The sequence below is a fragment of the Corvus kubaryi genome, unplaced genomic scaffold, assembly GCF_017639235.1.
Source record: "Corvus kubaryi isolate FWS band 111438036 unplaced genomic scaffold, C.kubaryi_AGA036_p1.0 37361, whole genome shotgun sequence".
Taxonomy (NCBI): domain Eukaryota; kingdom Metazoa; phylum Chordata; class Aves; order Passeriformes; family Corvidae; genus Corvus; species Corvus kubaryi.
Genome location: NW_024581118.1, coordinates 4,382,488 through 4,404,908, shown reverse-complemented (window position 1 = coordinate 4,404,908; position 22,421 = coordinate 4,382,488). Strand labels below are relative to the sequence as shown.

The window sequence follows — 22,421 nt, the reverse complement described above, 5'->3', positions numbered from 1 at the left end:
CCCGCGCCCACCCCCCAGCCAATGGGCGCCCGCCCCGCCCGCCGCGCGCCTCCCGCCCGCCAATCAGCCGCCAGAGCTGCCCGGGCCGAGGGGACGCGGCCGGGCGCCTCCAATGGGAGCGGCGGGGGGGCGCCCGCCAATGGGGCGGCGGCGGCGGCGTTAACCCCGGCCCGCCCGCCGCCGGTGCCGCTCCAGGGCTGCGGGGAAGAGCCCTGGCTACAGGGGGAAAGCAAGGGAATACACACTTGTCATACACATTTTTCAAATGCATATGGAAAATACTTAGCTGTGGCTGCGCTCCGCGGGAGCAGGATGTTGTGGCAACGGGTCCTGTAACAACACGCACCGCCGTCAGAGGCACTTGGCTCCTCTGACTTTGGAATGATAGAAGTATAATTTAGAATTACAACCCTCTTAAACAGTATTATTATACTATACAGCCCTATTATACTGCATATTGTGACTATATGCAGTCCTGAGCAATCCACCTCCTTTTATCATCTAGCACCAATAAATTGGATGCTATTCAACCATAACATCAATAGAATTTTATCTCTCCCCGTGCTACTACAAATAACAATTTAATTTTTTTTTCCCCCCCTATGTTCACACACTCCCAATTTAACGCTCCAGTGTCAATTCCATCTCGCAGGCAGCGCTGGAAGTTTGGCAGGGAATGCGCAGCTGGCGCAATGCCAGCCTGGCTCAGCAGGAGCCACCCCCCCGCAGCCCCGAAAAGCGCCCACAAAAACACCGCGGCAGGAAAAGCAGGGGGTGACAGACATCCCAGTCCGCAGCTACAGCCTGTGCATCCCCTTCCTCCACGGATCCTCACTACCCGGAGCATCTTCTCCATTGTTTCTGCTCCACTTGCTGCTCCGCATCTTTTTTAGTCCCTCTTCACAGAATCATTTAGGTTGGAAAAGACCTCTGAGATCACTGAGTCCAGCATAGTTGACTGCAGTACCTTGGGCCACTTTAAGACTGCAACAAATACTGCACTTGCAGACTGGCCTGAAGTGGAAAATAAGTATATTTCTTTCCGGGAATTTTCCTTTTTCCTCCTCCACTTTTAGGACTTGGAACGAAAACTTTTAATGGGACTTTTAAAAACCCCTTTGAAGAAGAAAAAAAAAAAAAAGTCATACCTAGTGCTTTATGACCTCCTGCTGCAAGGTTCCAAGTGCTTCAAGCAAACATCTTTGCAGACATCCACACACAGCACAGGCAACATCTCTTATTGCTAGAGGGAAAGATACTTAAATATATATATATATATATATAAATAGCACAGTTTATTGTTATGGACTGCTCCTCTGCTAGCTCCTCACCCAATAAAGTTTTAACCCTAACTACAATCTCGGCTTTCATTATTAATTAGCACGTTAATATTTAAGTGCCGAGCAATTGTCTACAGCTACAGAAACATTAAGAGCTAAGAAGAGGCCAAGTGCATCAGGGTACAGACAAGCCATGGAGCTGGGGATGCTGGATGGCTGGGGGACCAGCAGGACACAGGGTAGTCATGAAGGGCCATCATCTTCCAAAGCTGACAGGCAGAAGGGCTTTGTTATCCCTTGCCAAGGGTGCAGCAGACCCCAGGAAGATCAAGAGAAAGAGCTGACGGAGCTGGGGCTGCCTATAAAAATCTGCAGGTCGTGGGAATAAGGACTGTCTCAGACTGGGGAAGAACAGCAACAAAGAGCCATCTCAAAAGCTGGGGCTGGTGTGGCAAGGAAGCCATAGAGGCTGTTAAATAATTCTATCTGCTCCAGGAAAACCTCTGCATGCTCAAAAGGAGAAAGCTTTGGATCAACATACATGCTGTCACCAGATGCTGCACAGATCTTCCTATTGAAAGAGCTGTGTGATCCTGGCAACAGGCTGAAATCAGATTTGTACAATATGAAAGAAATTGCTGAGTCGAGGATGCCACTTAGACCTAGAAAAGCATGTTAAGCATTGCTTTGCAGAAGATACATATATAAAAAAATATATCTTTATATACAGACATATAAAATATATATAATGTTTTATATTATGTATAATATAATGATATAATATAGTGATATAATGTAATATAATATTATACTACCACATGTCTAAGCTGAAGGTACAGAAATAATTTGAGGCAGGGTGCTTCTGAGGTCAGGTGTCAAGCACTGACTCTTGGATGGAAACTCTTCAGCTAAAGAGGTGCCACCCCCAACTCTCTGCCTCTCTGCCAGGCAGTGGAGAGACAAACAGGGATCGTTGCCTTGACTTAGCCACGAAGAGGAGTTCTTGGATACCATGAAATGGGAACAGTGAAAGAACATAAGAGACGTGAGACAGAGGCTAGGGAAGGACAGGGCAGGTGAGCTGAGGAACACTTAATGTGCACAAAGACCTCTCACACCAGTGGTGGTGAACTCAGCTTAGAACTCAGCTTAGTGCCCACCACCCCATGCCTACCCTGCAGTGTGACCTGCAGGGAAAAGGAAGGGCCACAAGGTTCAGTGGAAAGGTGCCACAAGAAGGCTTTCACTGGGACTACAGAGTGGCAAAGGGGTCCCTCAGAATATGGTCCAAAAGGACAGATCCTTAGTACTGGGGTTAGATGGATGGAACCCAGGTCTGGACAATGTGTAAAGCCTCAGGAGTCTCCCAGGCACAAAACCCTGAGTGTGGCATGTGACAGCTCAGTCCAGGTGACCTCGTAATCAGCTGACAGCAGGGTTGCTGGCACCCAGGAGCACCCAGGCCAGGGAGGCCTGGCTCCTCTCTCCTGGACCTGTCCAGAGGGAAGGACAGCAACAGACTTCCCTTTGCACATCCAGCCCGAGACACTACACCCTCCAGCTGCTGGTCACCACCAGCACATGGAGTCACTAGTGCCAAATGTCTGCTGCTGAAAAGTTCTGCCTCATAACTCCTTAATCTGTTTCAGGGAAAAATCAACAGGGTTAGTTTGTATAGGTGCTTTGAGCTACCTGGGTGATTTTGCCTGGAGCAGATTAGGAAATGCATACCCCAGCTGCTCCCAGACAATGCTGGATACAGGCATTACAGTAAGAAACTACATGGGTCAGTATTTTAATGGAGCACCACACCCTGAACATGAAGTTAAAGCAGATATGCAAGGGATTAAAAATCCTTTTATAGTACTGTCAGGCTTATTTATACAGTTGTACGTGTGTAATTAAATATTTGGGATATTTTTTCCTCCAAAACTGTGTTTAACTGGAAAGACAAAACCACACATTTAACATTTAAACTTCCTTAATTGCTTTTAAATGTCACCACAAATTAAACCGTGTTTATTCTCAGTCTAATTGACAGCAGCACGAAGACGCCACCTCTCCACCTGAGCACAAAGGCTGCAAGGGAACAGCAACACACATTTGCGTTGCACAAGCTGATTTTATTCTCCTTGCCTCCTCGTGTGTACCTTTGATGGCCCTGTGCCTGCTCCTGCCTGTTTTCCTGCATGAGCTCCTGGTGGAGCAGCCACCAGCTCACTACAGACCAAATCTCCTCGTGGAGAGGGGGAGGAGTCCTGGTCCCTTGGGAGAAGAAAACCAAGAGCAATTAAACAAAGCCCAGATGTCTGTTGGGGTCCCATGGAGGACAACTTCTACCCTCTGCATCCTTTCACCAGAGGCTGTGCCAGGAGAAGACAGAGAACGTGGGGATCATTATAACATCTCATCAGAGCTGCACACACTGGAAACCTGACAAGGGCACTGGAGTGGCCATTTCAAACTGACTGAGATTGGGTAAAATAATAAATAAATATGAAAATCTCATTTTTAAATTCAGAGTAATTTTCAGTTGAACTTCAAGTCTGGTTTGGCAATTTCATGAAGCATCAGTGCCCAAAATCAACTTTTGGAAGGTAGAATCCCTGCCCATGGCAAGGGGTTGGAACTAGAGGATCCTTTAGGTCCTTTTCCAACTGAAACTATTCAGCGATTCTATGGATAAAAGCAGTGGGCATTGTTCTGAGCCTTCTCTAAAATATTAGGGTTCAGCACAGCATTAGGAAAAGAAAGGGAGAAGAGAGGCTGCCTTGCTGGGAAAACAAACTCCACAGGGACAGATGGTGCCAAGGAAAAGGGGCAGTACCTACAGTACCAAGATTGTACCTTTCTCTCTAGAAATAATAGAGGTGTTGGAGATACCGGATTAAAGCAATTCTCAAACTTCTCACGACAAACCAAGCTCTGTTCAGCTGAGGGGTTGAAGCAAGTCACACTGTGCTGTGACAACACTCCAGCCAGGCTGTTGTGCACCTTCTCTTGTACATGTGTATTAGCCCAAAATAACTCAAGATACTTAAATCACAACTAGCTGACTTTAGAGCAAACCAAGCAAGTTGTGCAGAGACTCTTATGGTTCTTCCTGTCACTTTCTCAGGCTGTCACCAGATCATGGGGATTTTTTTTTTAAATGTGCGACCTTTATCAGATTCCTGGTATGAAAATCCTTCCTTCTTCACGTGAGCCTTGTGAAGGAGAGAGGTCACAGCAAGGATCCTAAGCACAGCCTTGAGAACTGACCTGGAGAACTTTTAAATAATTTAACCTTGACCCCGACTTGGCTGCTTACACAACAGCTACAGAATGAGAACTGCTTTCGTGGAAAAGGCTTCTAATTCCTCTTCTGGTGATTCAAGACATCACTCAAATTTACCCAACCTTACTAAAGGAGCAATTGGTGCTGAGTGTCCTCTGTGGCTACCAGCTGACAGTTCCTTACAGATAACCCCCATGATGGTTTCCCTTCAGGCCTGTAGGCAACTGCTGCAGAATGCAGGGTGAATTTCCCTTTTGTTCAGAGGGTGGTGGCGTCATTCAATGGCACTAAATTCCAGAGACAACCGAAAGGAAATGCCCCTCTGTGAAGAGCAATCCTCAGGATCCCAGCTGGTTTGGCAAAGGGGCAGCCCGTGTGACCCCCATCCACAGCTGGCAAAGCTGGGGATATTGCATCTGGAGCACAGCCAGGAGAGATTTCAGTGGGGTAAGGACAAGGAGAGAGCAAGCCCAGTCTTTGCAGGGCTAAACTATTCACATGTCAAGTCTAATTCTATCTCCATGAACATCTCCTGTCTTGGAAGCTGAATCTGTCCCTAAGAAATTTTTAAGTGTCTGTAAATACTTTTAATCTCAAAGGCTTTTATGAATGGACACACTGGCTCTGTGCAGAAATCCCTTCCTTGTTCACTGGGATGGGCTCACGCCTGGAAACGAGGCCCAGCTCACTGCTCCTGGGGCAGCAGCTCTGCTCACTGATCTCAGCAGGATGAAAGCACAGAGCTTGAGGGCAGGGTGACATGGCTGGTTTGTGAAGGAAAACCTTACCACAGTCTGGCCACAGCCCTGGAATAGCCGTGGTTTTTGAGATGGGAGATGGTATCTCTATAGTCATTGATACACTGGAACTCGAACTTCCTCTGGGTCTAGCACTGAGGCTGATCAACCAGCACCATTCCTGCAGTGGGAAAATGATTCCTGAACTGTAAGACCAATGATATCCAACCTTGTTCACCCACGAAGATCAACAACTCCAGCTCTCACAAACTGAGTTTATATGACAACTCATTTCTGCTGCATATTCTGGCTCTGCTCAGCCCAGTTCTGTTTCCCCTTCTGCAGACAGTGTAAACATCTGAGAATTAAACATCCTATCACCCTTGGAGGAAATCAATGAGACCAGGCAACTCTCAAGGTGAATACTGCACTCCCAGCGCTCAGGTGTTCCAGGCAGCACGGGAGGAACGGGACAGCTCCCAGTCTGCCGTGCCCTCCCCTGCAGTGCCTGGCTGCACTCACAGCACAGGAGCCTCCTCAGTAACCTCCCTCTTCCTTCTGATCTTTAATCCTGCACACAAAGGGGATCCTGTGCTCCAACTGGAGTGCAAAGGGAAACTGATCCCTTTTTAACCGGGCTGTCTCTGCCCAGAGTCAATCCAGAACACAAGCACGGTAAAGCACGCAGGACACGCTCCAAAGGGCCAGGCCATCCTCTGAGTGACTTGCAGCAAGAACAAACACAAAGCTGCTGCTCTGCATATTCACAGCGCACATTTGCCATTAAACCTTTCAGCTCTTACATTTTTAAACAAGAGTCCAGACTGGAAAGGAAATGATTAGCATCCTGACTTCACCTTGGCATGGAGCAGCTCCCTCCAATGCTTCCAGCTGTGCAGAAGAAAGTCCTTCAGGAAACTCAACCCATTGCAGGCACATTCTTCAGATCTTGTAGGATATTCCTCATCATCCTCTTTTTGGTGAATGAACTTCTGTGGTTTAGCTACAGGATTAAAAAAATATTTCTAATAGAAAAGATACAAAGGATTTTTATTTTTTCATCTGACTTTGAAGACAACAAAACCTTCATAGGAAAAAAGAAAAGTTTTGCTAAAATATGACATGAACTAACCTAATCACTGGCCTGTAGGATCAGAAACAAGGATCAGCAAGGTCCCTCCAAACATCTCCACAGGGTGTCAGTGTTATTTCAAATTTGGGTCATTTTACACTGGAATCAGCATAAATTTTCTCACCACATTATTTTTATGAGTCAGTTCCTCAGAGAGCAGCTGCCACCACAGAGTTGTGCCCGTATTTTTCATTCAAATTAAATTAAATTCATTTAATTAAAACAAAATGTCTTAAAATCTTAAAATGGGGAGATGGAAACACAGAGTCACGGGGGTTTGGGGACAATGGGAGATTTCAGAGGCATCTGCAATGGGGTTTGCTCCCAGTTTGCTGGTGGGATCCTCAGTTGCTGCTGGGCAATGATCTTCCAGCAGGGGATCCAGAGCCCTTCCACAGGCACCCACCCTGTGGAAGGGCTCCATGTCCTTTCTCTGACAGGTACGTGGCCACCACGAGCATGTCTGGCACTTCGAGAGTCTGCCACGACCCGCTCAGTGCTTGAGAGCTGTTTGAGAGCTGACTCTGAGGCAGAACAAAGCTGTTTAAGTCGACCCTTGCCAAAAATTATTTTCCAGACACGTTACTACCATGGCTGTGCTGAAACAAGGTCCCACTGTGCTCTGGCAGCCGTGGCAGATGTGTGCTGTGACACACAATATCCCCACCGGCGTGGGCGCCCCGAGTGACTGCGTGAGCCAGCTCCAGTTCCTCTGCAGGGCTCTGCTGGGATGCCCTCTGATCCAACAGTCCTCTTCCCAGCAGCTTCCTTCAGCTTCCAGTGCTCTAGCCTTCTGCAATACTCATGTAACAGCTCCCCTTCTAACCCGTAATTATGAGAGTTATTGGATGGTTGGATGTCCAGCAGGGATGAATCCTGAGCGAGGAAGTTTCTACCACTCTTAACTACTCAGCATTTCAGTTCTTTATCATATTATCCTAAAATGTGCCATTTCTTATCAGCGCTAAGGACATCATCCTGAAGAACTTCTCCTGAAAGCAACGCTCAAGAGCGTGCCCATAAGAGGCAGCAAACAGGCAGCACATGGTGTTAGCCCTGCACAGAACACGTTCTGCCTCAGGTACCAGGCAGCAGTTTGACAAAGGGGGGTGTTTTTCAGCAGGACTATCAATTTAAGTTGCCCCTGCCATACTCCTTGCCATTTATCCTCCCTCCCCTCTGCCAGCCCTTCAGATGTGTCAACACCATGGCCTGCGAGGCTGGGCAATACGCTGAATTGCAGAACCAACCTAAATTTAAAATAGTCTGGCATCAAAGTAAGCCAGTATCTATTTAATCCAGATCAATGATCCCATCTAAATCACCAACTGCCCAGTAGTTGTGCCACCAGGACCAAGTGTGGGAGGAGCACTGGGTGGGAAGGAGGTGCTGGATGTTTAAATCAGATCTCCAAAATTGCCTAAGAATTCAACTTCCCATAGACCACAAAATGGTTTGGGTTGGAAGGGACCTTAAAGATCCTCCCATTACACCCCTCTGCCATGGACAGGGACACCTTCCACAAGACCAGGTTGCTCCAAGCGCCTTGGACACTTCCAGGGATCCAGGGGCAGCCACAGCTTCTCTGGGCACCCTGTGCCAGGGCCTGCCCACCCTCACAGGGGGGAATTTCTTCCCAGACTTCAGGATTTTCATGTTCTAACATTTTCATGTTTATGTCCTGCATAAGCAAAGAAGGGCAATGAACAGCAACATGTCCAGAGAAGGGCAACAGAGCTGGGGAAAGGGCTGGAGCAAAAGGGAGTTGGGGCTGGTGAGTCTGGAGAAAAGGAGGCTCAGAGGAGACCCTATTACTCTCTACCAGCACCTCGACAGGCGGTTGCAGCCATGGGGGAGTCCGGCTCTTCTCACAGGTAATAAGTGATGGGACAAGAAGAACGGCCTCAAGTTGCCTAGGGGAGGCCACTTTCTTCATGGAAAGGGTTCTCAAGCCATGGACCAGGCTGCCCAGGGAAGTGATGGAACCACCATCCCTGAAACTGTTCAAAAAACCATGTGTACGTGGCACTTGAGGACACAGCTCAGAGGTGAACACTGTGGTGGTGCCGGGGGAACGGTTGGACTTGATGATCTTAGAGGTCTTTTCCAACCTTAGCAATTCCATGATTCTAAGACAGCTGCTTCTTTCTGCTTTCCCCCGCCACAGAGGACAGGGCACCAGGCAGGGGACCAGCCTCACAGCAAGCCCAGCTCCTGCTCAAAGCTGCCTGGTGGTCTGCAGAACGTAAAAATATTTTGGAACAGCTGCACTGGATGATGGCAGAGAAGGAATATTGACTGGGACCGCTGCGGCTATTTCTTAAGTCTTTAAAAACGAAACATCATGGCAGCTATTTAGTATGGTTTTTGAAAATTCAAATATTGACAGAAGGAAGTTTTCCAAAGGATGCCAGCAGCTTTTGCAGCAACCCCGGTAGTCGAAACACTGCGGTGTCAGATGTGGGCAGCAGCACAGACCAAGCCCACAAGCTCCACACAGCACTTTGCCCTCTGCCAGGCATGCACTGGAGCTGGGGGTGGCGAGGGCTGCCGGGTGGAAGGGAGATGCTAAAATGCCCCGAGGAACTACAATCACACGTGCCAAATCCTGCATTTTACTGGGAAAGGGAGAGAGTGACTTCACTCTTTACCTCCCCTTTCCCACTTCCCCTGCCCCAAAATGGACAGATGTGGCTTTGCAAGAAATTAATTACAGATGGAGGCAAAGAAAAAAAAAAAAGGGAAACCCCCCCCCCCCCCCGCCCAACCACAAGGCTTTTTCCTCTGCAGACTTGAGGATGGATGGGGCGACCTGGGAAAACTGGCAGATGGAAAACCCATTACAGATGTGAGGTTTGGAGAATAAGGCTGAAGGACAATTTGAGAGTTGTAAATTTTAACTTTGGGGGTTTAAATGCATTGCTTAGCAACACAAAACAAATAGGAAACAAGAACCCTCACGAGAGAGACGCTTAAATATTTTAAAATCCCTATTTGAGCTGAAGACTACATTACCAGAGATCTGAGGGGCTGCTATTCTCAACAGCTACAGTCAAGTCAAAAAGAAAATGAGGACTGTAATCTCAGTTCCACACCAAAATGTACATGATTTATTTTGGTCAAGGAAAATAGTTATTTGTTTGTTCCCGTTCCTGTTTTGCACGCTGCAAGATCAGAATGCACAATGAATTTTTAAGCATTTTTCTCCCCAGGAAAGATTGCCATAACGTGTTCAAATATGGGCAGGGAAGCTGCTTTACTGGGCATGTATATATTGTATATGATCATTGCTACCATATGTCTGACCCCTGCTACATGCTCCAATGCCATTTTATGCTGCTGCATAAATCATCTCCTAAAATTCCTGACATCTCCAAGGATGGCAGGGGCCTCCATCTCCAGGGAGAGAAGGAGAAGGATGAGAAAGAACAGATCACCTGGAAACAAATGCTGAATGTTTTACACTATTTCTTCACCATGAAAAGGGTAAGAGGGAAGGAAAAACAACAACAAAAAGACATTACCAGATTTGAAAGGTCAAATATTAGTTTTGGCCTTTTTTTTTTTATCTGCTGAAACAGTAGAAATACCAAGTGAAGCAAAGTATGAAGCTTCTGAACAAGCCTGTGGCCAAAACCTCACCTTCTGCAGCAAAACACGAAGGAAACTTGTTAAAGATTTAAAAAAAAAATCCCAAGGAACCAAAACTCCTTTCAAAAATCCTCTTCTTCTCAGAGCCTGTAAAAGCAGTTCTTCAAATGCATACATACATTTTTATATACCAAAAAAGCAAACATCAGGTAGTTCTTTGCCTTATTCTGGGGCACCAGCCCATGGTGTTACCCCTGGGGTGCGCTGAGCTGGATGGAGCATGCACTGATCCTCTCCTGAACTGCTGAGCATGACATCACCCTGCTGCTTTCTTGAAGGAGGGCCATGTTAGTGGAGTTCAGAAATAACCCAGACATTCCTAACTGGTTTTGCTCCTTGAGCAAAAAGGGATATGGCAGGCCCCCAGTTTTGGAGGTTTTTTCCTTTTCTTATCTGAAAAAAGCCAAGCACAGAAGCCCAACCATAAATAACCTGAAATAACTAATGCTTGCAAGAGTTAAAACCAGTAGGAAAGCTCCTCAGCAGCTTAGAACTCCAGGCCAATAAAACCAGCTGTTCATATAAATACTTAACCTTTAAAATCAATGAAAAAAATAGAAGCTTAAGGGACACATCTTGCTTAATCTAATGGCCAGAAATATGGAGAGCAAAGAGAAAAGGCATTCTGACATAGAATCACAGAGTGGTTTGGATTGGAAGGGAGCTTAAAGATCTAATCTAAGCCATCCCAATCCTAGTGGAACCACTATCCCAGGTTCCTCCAAGCCCCATCCAACCTGGCCTTCAACACTTCCAGGGATGGGGCAGCCACAGCTTCTATGGGCAACCTGTGCAAGGGCTTCCCCACCCTCACAGGGAAGAATTTATTCCTAATATCCAGTTTACTCTCTGTCAGTTTGAGTCCGTTCCCCATTGTCCTGTCACTCCACACCCTTGTAAACAGTCTCTCCCCATCTTTCCTGTAGGTTCCCTTCAGGTACTGAAAATCCACAACTAGGTCACCCCAAAGCCTTCTCTTTTCCAGGCTGAACGTTCCCATCTCTCCCAGCCTTTCCTCCCAGCAGAGCTGCTCCATCCTCTGCTCATCCTGGTGCCTCCTCTGGACTCGCTCCAGCAGGTCCATGTCCTCCCTGAGCTGGGACCCCAGAGCTGGAGGCAGCTCTGCAGGTGGGGAAGTATTTCTGTACAGACCCTCAGCAGTTCAGAGGCAGCACTACATCAGCTGCAATGACCAGATGTAAATACCACGGAGAAGACTCAAAGATCCAACTCCAGCTGTGGTTCATCTCCTGGCAGCCAGAGGTGTTCAACGTGCAACTAAATCCTGTTTTGTGGTCGTGCCACGATGATGGTGTAAATCAGCAGTGTCTGCTGCCTGTGCACCTGCCTGAAAGCCAACACTGAGCCATGCCTGGAACAGCTTGGTCTTGGGCCAAAAGAGGCATGGATGAAAATCTCCTCCAGGGAGGATTTCAGATGGATACTTTTAGCTTGGCCAGGGACAGGAGCAGAGACCACAAGCAGGCTGATGGTAGAAACACAGTGTGTGTGGTGGGTAAGTGTTCCCTTTTCTCGTGTTCCCTTTTCCCATCTCCCTATCCAAACCCAGGACTATCAAGACTTCTTCCCTCCACTGTCCTTGCAAGGCTTTTTTTTTTCCTTTGCTTTGCAGATCGAAAAAGTGAAAGGGCACCTTTCCAGTCCCTGAATTATATACTAGTTTATTAAATCACCCACAGACCTCATTTACCAGACTCAATTTGAGAAAATACCTATTGCAAAAATCACTTGGTAGACTGCACCAGCAGATGACCTTAAACAAGGCCCCAGCAGCTCCCAGGAGGTTTTTCTATGATCAGTTAAAACTATTTGTCAAGATGGTAAATACGTGCCAGAAACGGATGGTCTCACCTAAGCACAGGCTCCCCACTGCTGCTGGTAGCACCCCTCACCTGGGGTAACACTGGCTGAAAAGTTTTCCAAGATTCTCTTGGATTGCTAAGGGCCTAGTTTTCCAGATTAAAAAGGCAAGGAAGCCTGGCATCTTACACCGTAAAAAAAGCCGTTATTATTTCCTTTATTCTGCTCTCTGCAAAATGCTCATGGGTCTTCGATGCACAATACAGGAAGCAAAATAAACCACAAATTCATTATTTCCCCTTTGCCAGCTGCTTTTCCTTGCAATGAAACTTCTTTCCCCATCATGTTTCCATCACGGGTGTGCTGTGAGACTGGCCTGCTGCAGCACCGCTGCCCAGCCTGGCATTTTTCTGGAAGAGAGTGGCATAGAGAAGGCATAGTGAAAAGTGAGCCTCGCTTTGCTGGATTCCTTCCTGGATAAAGGCAGGAGTTCCTACCAAACCCCACGTTTGTGGCCAGAAGGTTCCCCCAGCCAAGGATGTGACACCAGGTCACTTGACACAGGGAGCTGAACAAAGGGAAAAAGCCCTCAGTTTACTCGTGCTCTTGGCTGAAAACAGGCTGCTAAAAACTGCACTCGAATTAAAGGGCATTATAGTGTGGAGACTGAAATCTCATCAGATATTCCAGTGGAAAACAGAAGGAGCTGCTTCTCCAAGCGCGAGACAGCGCTGCTGCTCCTGGAGCGCGGGAGGGAGCGAGCAGCCAAGGGGCTGGGCAGGCCTGCTGGCTGAACAAGACTCACTTTGCTGGATGCTGCTGAAACTTGCCACTGTTGGTGAAACCCTGGCTTTGACATGAGCTTCAGGCAGAGGAGATAGATGTGGGGCAGGAGAGATGACGGGGAAAAAGAGCACGGAGAGAGATAGGAGGGGAAAGGGGCTGCTCTGTTCCCAAACCGCTGCCTGCCCCATCCCTCGTGAAAAGGCCCCTTCAGCCAGACCTATCTGTCAGCCTCTGACCTGCCTTTCAACATCATGATGCTCTTTGATTTTATTCATTCCTGCTGGAGGCTTTGCTTAAATATAAACAGCAGAGCATTTCAGCCGGAATTAAAAAAATACAAATAAAAGAAATGAGAAATTCCCCAAGCCTCCAGGCACATTTTAAAACACATGAAAAAGGATAGGACAGTACCAGCTTCATACATACCACAGCTGCAGTGATTCGCAGCAAAAGTCAGGAAGGTTGAATATGCTAGTGTTTTGTTTTAAAATACGGGCTTCACATTCAGAGAAATCTCTTCAACACTGAAACCTGAAGGAGAGAGTGAGAAACTCAGTGATTCCCACCTTTTCCACCTTGATATTTCTGCTTCTCCATGTGCCGGGCAGGCTGGACTCCGGGAGAGCAGAAGCTTTTGTGAGGTCCCCAGGACTCCGGGAAACACAGGCAGCTTTACACTAGGATTTACAACCAGTAGGTAAAGGACAACTCCAAAGGTGTTTTATTACTTGTGATGAGGGACTATCAAAGAAGCCACAGGCTACTTTGCCAACTGTTTGGTGTTACTCCTTTACTTCTTATTGGCAACCCTCTAGGCTATTGCTCTATTTTTCTTTCCTCCTCCCACTCGCTTACCTTTCATCTTCCAGTCTCCAATACGAACTCAGTTTCATGTTGGAAATTAATCCGCACAAATGCGTAAGAAATTCAGCTGCTAAAAAAGAAAAATAGAAAAGAAAAAAGGCAGCAGGTCGCGTTCCTGACACACACAGAGGCCAGGATGCTACTCCAGCACTTTATCACAACACTGGTTGGGCAAACAGAAGATGAGTTCTGGAGTTCTTTTAAATGAGCCACCAGTAAAGGCAGAAAGCTTTTTTGCACCGATTTTGACGTTCCTATTTTCTGGTTTGAAACATGGCCAAAGGATGAACATGGATGATTCTCCTTTGGTAAGCACAGGGCTTTAATGCCACGTCCCACCTTGTGATTAACACTAATATCTTGGTTTCTTGATTCTTCTGACATGAAGACCAAACAGAGTTGGAAATTATGTATATTTACCATATCCTCCCACTTTTAGCATTTTTCAAACACTGCCCAAAATAGAAGTTCAGACTTGCACTGTGATTGGCACGCGTACAGTCACTGTGGGAGACAAAAGATTAAGAAATGTAAGTGAATATTGACTGGCACTTGTTTGCCCTGTGTGAAAATAGAGAGGCCCAGGCCAGGGCAGTTACGTGTTACAGCATCAGTAGAGATGGACTGGCTGCCTGTGTAACTTAAACAAAAATGGGGAGAGAGAGGTGGTCTATGCTGTTCATCTGTGCTGGAGGATTTAGAGGCAAATAAAGCTCTATTAATCTTTTCTGGCTTGTATACACAGATGTTTTACTTTTTGTAACACTATTTCAAGTTAAATCCAGATGGTGTAAATCAAGCTGTAATGCTCATTAAATGCATTTTCAATAAAAGCATTTATTCCATCCCTTCAGCATTCCAGCAGGGCAGAGCACTCACCCTGAGCAGGGATTGCACATGGCATGCTTGACCCTGGCAAGGAAACACAGTCCCAGCAGTGGCTCTCTGCAAATGGCCCATCCAGCCAAGACTGAGGCTCCCAGACCAGTGTCTCTCTGCCACGGGAGGCACTGGTGCGTGTCAAATGCACCCAGTTCCTAAGATGACAACAGCTACAAGTACTGCACCATAAAGATACATCTTTTTAGAACCAAATACATTTTTTTTTCCTCTCAACAGAGAGTTACAGGGCATTTTGGGAACCAAAATGGAATTTTTAAAGTACTAACCATTTTTCTTCTTTTTTCCTTCTTTTTGTAAATGGTACCTTCACCAAGAATTCTTCATGTTTATAAAACTGCCTGTACATCTTTTCCATGGATTACACTGTTTACAGTGACCATTAAATTCTACACAGACCCCTATGTAAATGACCGGTTAAGCCCAAGCAAACATCCACCTTGTTTTTCCAATCCCACCATCACTTTTGCATTTACTCCTGTTTATCTGCTGTCTTGCAATGCCTTTTCTTGGCCTTACAACCACATTAATTCGCTCCTGCAACCCTTTCTATAAGCAAATTGTTTAAAAGAAATACCTATGTTTTTATGTAATAAAATGCGAAAAAGCAAAACCCCAAAGATGCAGTCCAGTGTAAATCATGATGGAACACTGATAATAAACGAACCTTATTCATGCCAGATAAAGCAACAAATCCTAATTTAACACACCAAATAATTTATCCTTAGCCAGAAAGACACTCAGACATTCAAACAGCCGTCTTTGTACATACGGAGAAGCTGCCAAGTCTCCGTACTTGAATGATCTCATAGACTCTGGAAAAAAAAAAAAGAAAAACAAAACATTTTACCATACTAGCTGAATACACAGGGGCAGAAAAGGACCAAAATGAAAGCATTTTAGTGGTCTGGGTCCTAGTACAGATCTGTAGACAAGTGTGGGGAAAAATTACGACCACAAAGTCACAGAGAAAAAACAGACCTAAGCAAAACTTTCTTTAGGTTTTTTGGTCTGTAATGGTGCTATTGATGAAGCAATGAGGAATAACCACCCCTAAATATCTACTGCTGTCGTTCTCTCCCCAGCTCACATCAAGCTTAACTCATACTCCTTTCTGAAACAAAGAGAAGAGGGACTATTTACAAGAGCATGGAATGACAGGACCAAGGGAGAATGGCTTCACACTGCCAGAGGGCAGGTTTAGATTAGGTATCAGGAAGAAATCCTTCCCTGTGAGGGTGGGGAGGCCCTGGCACAGGGTGCCCAGAGAAGCTGTGGCTGCCCCATCCCTGGAAATGTTGGATGGGGCTTAGAGCAACCTGGGGTAGCGGAAGGCATCCCTGCCGATGGCAGGGGGTGGAAGGAGATGAGTTCTAAGGTCCCTTCCAACCCAAACCATTCTGGAATTCTGTGCAAATCCCAAAAAGGTCTGCAGCAAATGATGACCACTGTTGGAGAACTTAACGTGTAAATGCAGTAAAGTTTTCCTCTGAATCATCAGGAAAAGGTGATCAGTTTTCACCTTCAATGCCTTTTCCTTTCGGTGTGAGCATTGCTGAGTTAGAAGGGTCAGGAGAGCACGGATACAAGTAAACAAGAGGACATTGATCCATGTGCTGCTACCTGGGAGAAATATCTGTGTGCAGCCCAGCTGGCTTGGGCTGAGGACTGAGCACAGATCGTTACTGAGCTCAGCTTGGTGCCCAGCTGTGTACACTGGACCTGATCCTCCACTTGGGTAAATTTCCAGCTCAATTAGGCTGTGGACGATGACAATTTTACCAGCTGGAGACTGGCTGCATTCGGGGTTCCCAGAAACACTGTGGTGCCTTTTATCAGGCAGCTGCACACGTGAAACCAGCTCTGAGAGATCACACGAGGTACACCTTACCCTGCTCAGATGAGACACAGGCAAGCAGAAACCCCAGGTTTAAACAGCAACTGATGGCTCTGGGTTTCGACTTTGTCAGTTGTTAGGTCAGAATGGGCTGGAATTCCAAATGTGCCACATATTCAAACTCCCCATTGACAAGAGAGACTCAAGCAGTCCATTACAGCACTGAAAATACGAATTTTCTTGAAGCCTCACGTGCTGCTACCTACCTGTAACTCAGTATGTCCCTACACTGCTGTTCATAAACACGGAGAGTGACCTCCGATGGGAGAACCAACCGTGCCTCAGCACCTCTCACCCCGCCTCAGCCCTTCCAGGCTGCTCCCAGCAGCGAGGCCTCCAGCATTCCCCAGCACTGGCCCAGAGGAGCGGGATGGCCTGGGCCCTGCCGTGTTTGTGTGCCTGAGGCGCAGGGCACAGGCCCAGCTCTGTGTCCGTGTGGGAACGGGCAGCACGGCCGAGCCCAGGCGGCCAGCGCGGCCTGCGCCGCCCCACCGCACACCTGCAGGGACTCCGCACTCAGCCCTGCAGTCTCTCTCCCCAGTCCTCTCTGCATAAATCAAGCAGCAGGGAGGCTCAGAAACATGACGAATACGTTGGCTAGAATATCTCCTGCTGTAAAGACACAGGAGGAAGGGGGATACTAAACTAACCTTGCCTTGGATGGAAAAGCAGCTGGAATTTAATGTTCTTGGAAGCCAGCCCTGGCTGTTCAGACATGGATCTGCCAGGGAAGTCCCCAGCGGAGGCATCACTCATTCTCCAAAACTAAAACGTCAAGAGAAGGCCCTGGAAATCATTAAGCACTCTGTTCAACATTTCTTGAACAATCTCAGGCAGGAGAGAGGGGGAAGAAAAAGGTCTCTCAACCACTAACAAAACAGATATATTCTCATATTCTCAGTGTTAATATAAAACAGAGGGGGGGATCACCAGCAATCTGAAGTGGAATTTTGCTTAATTGTGTCAATCTGAAATGATACAACATCAAACCAGCCTCAAAAAAACAACAAGAAGGAAAAGAGCAGGAAGAAAACTCAGAGAAGATAACAGAACAGAAGCGTGTTCAGCCTGGGCTTTCAGGGTCTTCACTACCACAGCCCACCCTGGGCAACTGCCCTGCCCCAGCTACACCCCCCACACGTGGCAGACTGTGCTTGGCCACCAGGAACTCCCAGTGGGAGAGAAATGGTGCTCAAACAGAAGGCAGAAAGAAAACCTTCCCCGGAGAAGAGCTAGCAGATCCCACAGAAGCTGTGCCTCGCTGGCACGAGCCCCACTTGGAACTACGTCACTGCTTTTTCCTAGGGTTCAAATTAAAAAGAAAGGAGGTAATTTTGCCATCTGCCACAGAAGCACAGCTCTAGAAAATGCGTGTGTGAGTTTTAATCCTACACCAATTTAGACACACACCCCAAGTGGCTTCTATGAAAATACAGTTCTGGAGTTCGTTCTTTCCAGCCCTTCCAGAGTGAGGGAAGATTTTCTCACAGATGTCCTTCTTCTCCAAACACTCTGCTAGCGAGTTGCCTTCTAAACCACTGACACAGAGTCAGGGTGGAAATGCACACCACGGGCACCACCACCTTCCACTAGAAGCACAAATGATTAAGTCATGCCCATTGAAATAACTAAAAACCCACTGGCCATTTGTGGAAGAAGAGAAGCAAACTTGGTAAGCAGCAGGTTAAACTGGATAGGGTTTTTTGTTTGATGTTGTCCTAAGAAAAGAAGGTTCTGTATTTTATGACTTGGGTAAACTGGTTGCTTATTGTTGGCTGATCCAGTAGGTGCCAGAAACAATTTCTCTTTTTTTTTTCTGTGTGATCCAGACAGCATTTGGCAATCTCTTTTGGATGAAAGGTGTATCAAGGGAAAAAAAAAATCATTATGTAGTCAAGTGTCAGACTCTCAGCAGTCTGAGAGCGCTAACTGAGATCAACTAAGTGCTCCACATTAGCTAAACTTGATTTTTTTTCCCCAGTTAGAATCAGTAACATTTCTTACAATGCTGGAAAACACAGGTAACAATGGTGCTCCCAAGGACTGCTGCAGGCTGATGAAGCAGTTAATTCTCGTGGCAACAGCAAAATAGACTTTATTCTGTTCCCTGGATGTCTGAACAGGTTCTGCCTAAAAAGCTGCTATGGAGCAGATGGAAAGGACAGGTTTTGAAGCAGGCTGGAAGACAACAACCAGAAGGATGCCCAAAAGCAGCCCTGAGGGAATCCTGGCACAGCCAGGTGGCTTCCTTGAGGGCTGGGGAAGGAAAGAGAGAAGCACAAGTCTGAGGTACTAGTGAGGATTTCCCAAATTTGTTTATGCACATGTATTATTGGACACATTTCAGCAGGAAAGATGGATATTGCTTTAAAAAAACAACAAAATGAGAAACAGCCTTTGTGCATTGGGATGAGACACCTCTTCCTAGCCCAGGCTTCCAAGCAGAAACAAGCCACATTTATTCCCATATCTAGCAGCATACACTGGATTTAAGTTGACAGAAATAGAGGAGTTTTATCCTCCCACAAGTTGACTGGTATAGCAATTTTCATCTAAAGCAGCAGCACATCAGCAGGACAAACATATTCACAGGGATTTCCAGTCAAAAGTCATTCTAATACAAGCATATTTTAGTGGCAGAAGGAAAAAAAGCTCACTAGTCACACCAGCAAAATATGATTTCCATTTAAAATGAAGAGCGTGGCAGCTTCAGCTTAATGGAAATTAAAGTGTGTTGGCACTGTCAACTAACTGTAAACCACTTGAAAGCTTTGTTTAATTTTTAATTTAAAAAATAATACAGGGACAGGACATACTGTCAATACTTTTACAGATCCAATCCCATTTTCCATGTGTGCTAATGGAACCCTTACAGTTCTCGATTCACATGACTTCAATTTGGGTTACCACAAGAACTGTGTTATGACTTCAAATTTTCAGCCTGATCTTTTAGGGAAAACTAAAAGAACATTTTTCTGTAGCTTGTAACTAATTATATGAAGTTAATAGTACAAAATATCTGTTTTCCATTGTCCTGATTAATCTTTAATACCAACAAAGGAACTAGAGTCCAGCTCTGGAGAAACTCTATCAGTTAAACTTGTATTTTCAGAGTAGCTGAGACCCCCATGATTTAAATCAGGACAAACAAAGGCTCAGAGGTATTTGAAACCTCAGATTCTTTGATGTTCAGACATCGCAACGTGAATTCTCATCCTGCAAACTCAGATTCTGAAACTCTGGGCTACTCTCAGTAAGCAGCAGGTTTCAGAGTTGCACCATTTTGGCCCTGCAGTACAACTGGAGTCAGTATTTTGTACTGCTGAAAAACTCACACTAATACACTATTTTTAAAAGTACCTTTAGAAGATTGATTTTGCTTCAATATTTAAGAGTGTGAGGCTGTTCAGAAGAGCCCACGGCCCAGCTGAGCCTTCTCACATTGCCAGGCTGCAGACACTTAACTAGCAGTGGCATTTCTTTCATGGCCTGACTGAGCCCCACAAAAACCCCCACGCTTATGGGTTTGCTCCCCACTGTTCCTTTGAGGAGCTGTAACAGAAACTGGCCCTCCTTGATGGTGTGAGACCTTTCATCTACAGCCACATTGTACACATTTACTCATGTGACAGTATTCTCTTATTTTAGATGTTTCTTTTCCATTTCTTGCGTTCCAGGATATGCGTAAAGAGCAGCTTCAAGTTTCACAATGTGGGAATAATACATTTTTGAAATACTAAAGTGAATTGGGAAGTAGATTTAAAACAGTAACATAACCTTAAAATATGAAGTGTGGTGTGTCTAAATTGCTCTTTTTAAAGAACCATGAGAAATTAAAATTCATCTAGTTACCAACATTCAAAACAGCATTGACTTAATCCAATTTGTTATTTCCTTGCCAGCAGCATATTTTTACTTTACTCAAACTGCCTATTATGTTTTCATTGCATATCCTTGACACTGAAGGAACAAATGCTGGGTTGATATTATCAGAGCATTCAATGTCATTGTCTAACTAGAAGTGACAGTCAGAACAATGTATTAAAGAACCCTTGCTTAACTGAAGGACTGGATGAGCTCAAGGTGAACCAGTCTGATGCACCCCAAAAGCCTCCTTTGGAAGTTCTTCCTACACGCACGGCAGGAGGGGAAAAAACCCCACTGCATCTGCTCATTTACCTTCAGCGCTGAAAAAGCAGCACTTCAGGGATCAAATGGCAACACAAAGCACTGAGTTTGAGAAAATAATAAATGTGTAAGCCTTGCAGGATTTGTGACCTCCTTTTACTCTTGGAAAGCACCAGAATATGGGGCTGAATTAAGAGAGTCGCATACTTTCCCTTTTATACTTGGACCTAATAAATAATTTTTCCCTACTGTTTTATTTGAATAAACTGTTTTACTCTTATCTTCCCTGGCCACTTTTATGCAGACAGGATGGCAAGAGGGACACAGGGCTAGTCCCCTTCAGAGACTGGCAGAAGACTGAGGAGGAGCAGTGGGCTCAGTCACCCAAATATATTGTTAACCTTCACAGACCACTTCTTGGGAGCTGTCTTGGGGTGACTTCATGATGCGTATCCCATATCGCTGCCCTCTGCCCAGAAATTAATTTTTGTGCCTTTCTATGCCTTTAAACTGAGCCTGAGAGGGGGGAGGAAAAAACTGAGCAAATTACTGATGAGCTACCAGAAACCCTTCAGCTCAGTGAGCTTCGTCTAGAGACTTGTTTTCATTTTTGATACTATAAGCTTCTTTGAGTGCAAGAGATGGTTCTGTCTGCACGGAGCCCCACGAAATCCCTGAGGTTCCACGTCCACAGACACCCACCTACAGCCCTGGCACTACCAGGATTTAAATGATTTACCTTGCTCCGAATTTTTCTTGGGCTGACTGTCTGAGACACGCAGCAAGGTCACTGATGGGCTCTACCTCCACACATCATCAGTGTCAAAAAGGGATTTAAATCAGGAGAACTGATGGATTTTGGCCAGAAACACCAGAGCAGATGTACTCTGACAAGTTCTTCCTTGATTATTTTACGCATTGATGACCCACTGGAAAGTGCACTGGATATAATTCTCCAGCCTGGCACTATTGGTGCCGGACACTGAACACAACATTTACTCCTTCTATGCTGTGCCTCAGTTTCTCCATCCGCAGCACAAGGACAGGATGAGACCAGCTCCCTCTCTGGAAGGCACTCAGACTGATGGCTGGTGTTCTGAACTGGGCACTAAGGCATCACCACACTCCTGAGGAACAGCCTCCCCTGGAATCTTATAGCCAACGAGGTTCTGGATTTGACAGCTCTCACTTGGACAAATGTGACTGGAAGAAGAGCAGCACAACAGAGAGGATTTAAGCAAGATGTTGTTTAGTTAATATTAATTAGATACCAGAGTAGCAAGCATGACAGATGTATGTATAATGGCTGGGAGGTAGATAACCAAAATGGCCATCTATCTTGAAACAGCTTCCTCATCCCAGCTGAGGTCTCTGGAGGAACCTCACAAGTGTCCTTCCAGTGCCTGCAGGGAGCCCACAATGATGGAGTGAGACTATTTACAAGGGTGTGGAGTGACAGGACAAGGGAGAATGGCTTCAAACTGATAGAGAGCACGGTTAGATGGGATATTGGGAAGAAATTCTTCCCTGTGAGGGTGGGGAGGCCCTGGCACAGGGTGCCCAGAGAAGCTGTGGCTGCTCTGTCCCTGGCAGTGTCCAAGGCCAGGCTGGACAGGGCTTGGAGCAGCCTGGGACAGTGGGAGATGTCCCTGCCCACAGCAGGGGGTGGAATGAGATTTAAGGTCCCTTCCAATCCAAACCATTCTGTGATTCTATGAAATTAAATGCAAAGTTGTGTGCAAAGAACCCTATGTGTTGACATTACCTGAACTGTTTTAACTCCCAAAAGTAGTAATATACAGATGTCTCCGACAAGACACGAACCAAGATCTAACATGAAGTCTGGGGTACATTTCACATTGGCTCTGTGCCAGCATGCGCATACCACATTTGTTCTGCTCTTTATCATCTTACAGCTTCTTTTCAAAGAAATGAAAAGATTAGCAAA

At 46.1% G+C, this 22,421-nt stretch overlaps 1 long non-coding RNA gene across 1 annotated transcript; it reads right to left on the bottom strand.

The window, feature by feature from the left end:
* Positions 1-9,411: 9,411 nt before the first annotated feature.
* Positions 9,412-21,925, bottom strand: LOC121667331. Its single transcript, XR_006017014.1, has 5 exons — positions 15,159-21,925; positions 13,969-14,052; positions 13,540-13,618; positions 13,111-13,215; positions 9,412-10,470 (listed from the first exon to the last, which is right to left on the bottom strand). It is a non-coding gene; the product is annotated as an uncharacterized LOC121667331 (long non-coding RNA).
* Positions 21,926-22,421: the final 496 nt, after the last annotated feature.